The sequence below is a fragment of the Otolemur garnettii genome, unplaced genomic scaffold (assembly GCF_000181295.1).
Source record: "Otolemur garnettii isolate 467f Iridium unplaced genomic scaffold, OtoGar3 scaffold00038, whole genome shotgun sequence".
NCBI classification, from domain to species: Eukaryota; Metazoa; Chordata; class Mammalia; order Primates; family Galagidae; genus Otolemur; species Otolemur garnettii.
The window spans coordinates 7,098,376-7,098,872 of record NW_003852433.1 but is presented as its reverse complement, the minus strand read 5'-3'; positions in this window follow the sequence as shown (position 1 = coordinate 7,098,872).

Here is a 497-nt window from a genome sequence, read left to right as displayed (position 1 = left end):
CTTCACTGGGGCAAAGCACTCCATGCTCCAGGAGTGATATCCTGTCCCCAGTGAATGAGAAAGAGGGTGTAAAGGAGCAGGCAGGCTCTGGGGCCTCAGCCTCTACTCCAACCCATTTTATAGCTGCCATGGATACCTATGGAAGCCCCAAGAGAATCCTAGGCTCAACTCCTGGAACTGGCTGTCAACCAACATCTTCCCTGACAACAGTGTGTCTGGGCCCTGGTTGCTCACTCAAACCACGTGGGTAGGAAAATGTGCGTGCCAAGGACTGGCCCTCACCAAGTGGGTCAGGATCCAGAGGAAATGATGAGCCTGAGCAAGGAAGACTATAAAATCGCAATGAATCTGTGCACAGAGCTGCACCCAGCAGACGCAGGCTCTGGAGTCAGACTGAGTTTGACTCCTGTTCAGATGCTGATTAGCTGTGTGGCCTTGTACAAGTTACTCAACCTTTCTGAGCTTCAATTTATTGATCTGTAAAATTATACTCTGAG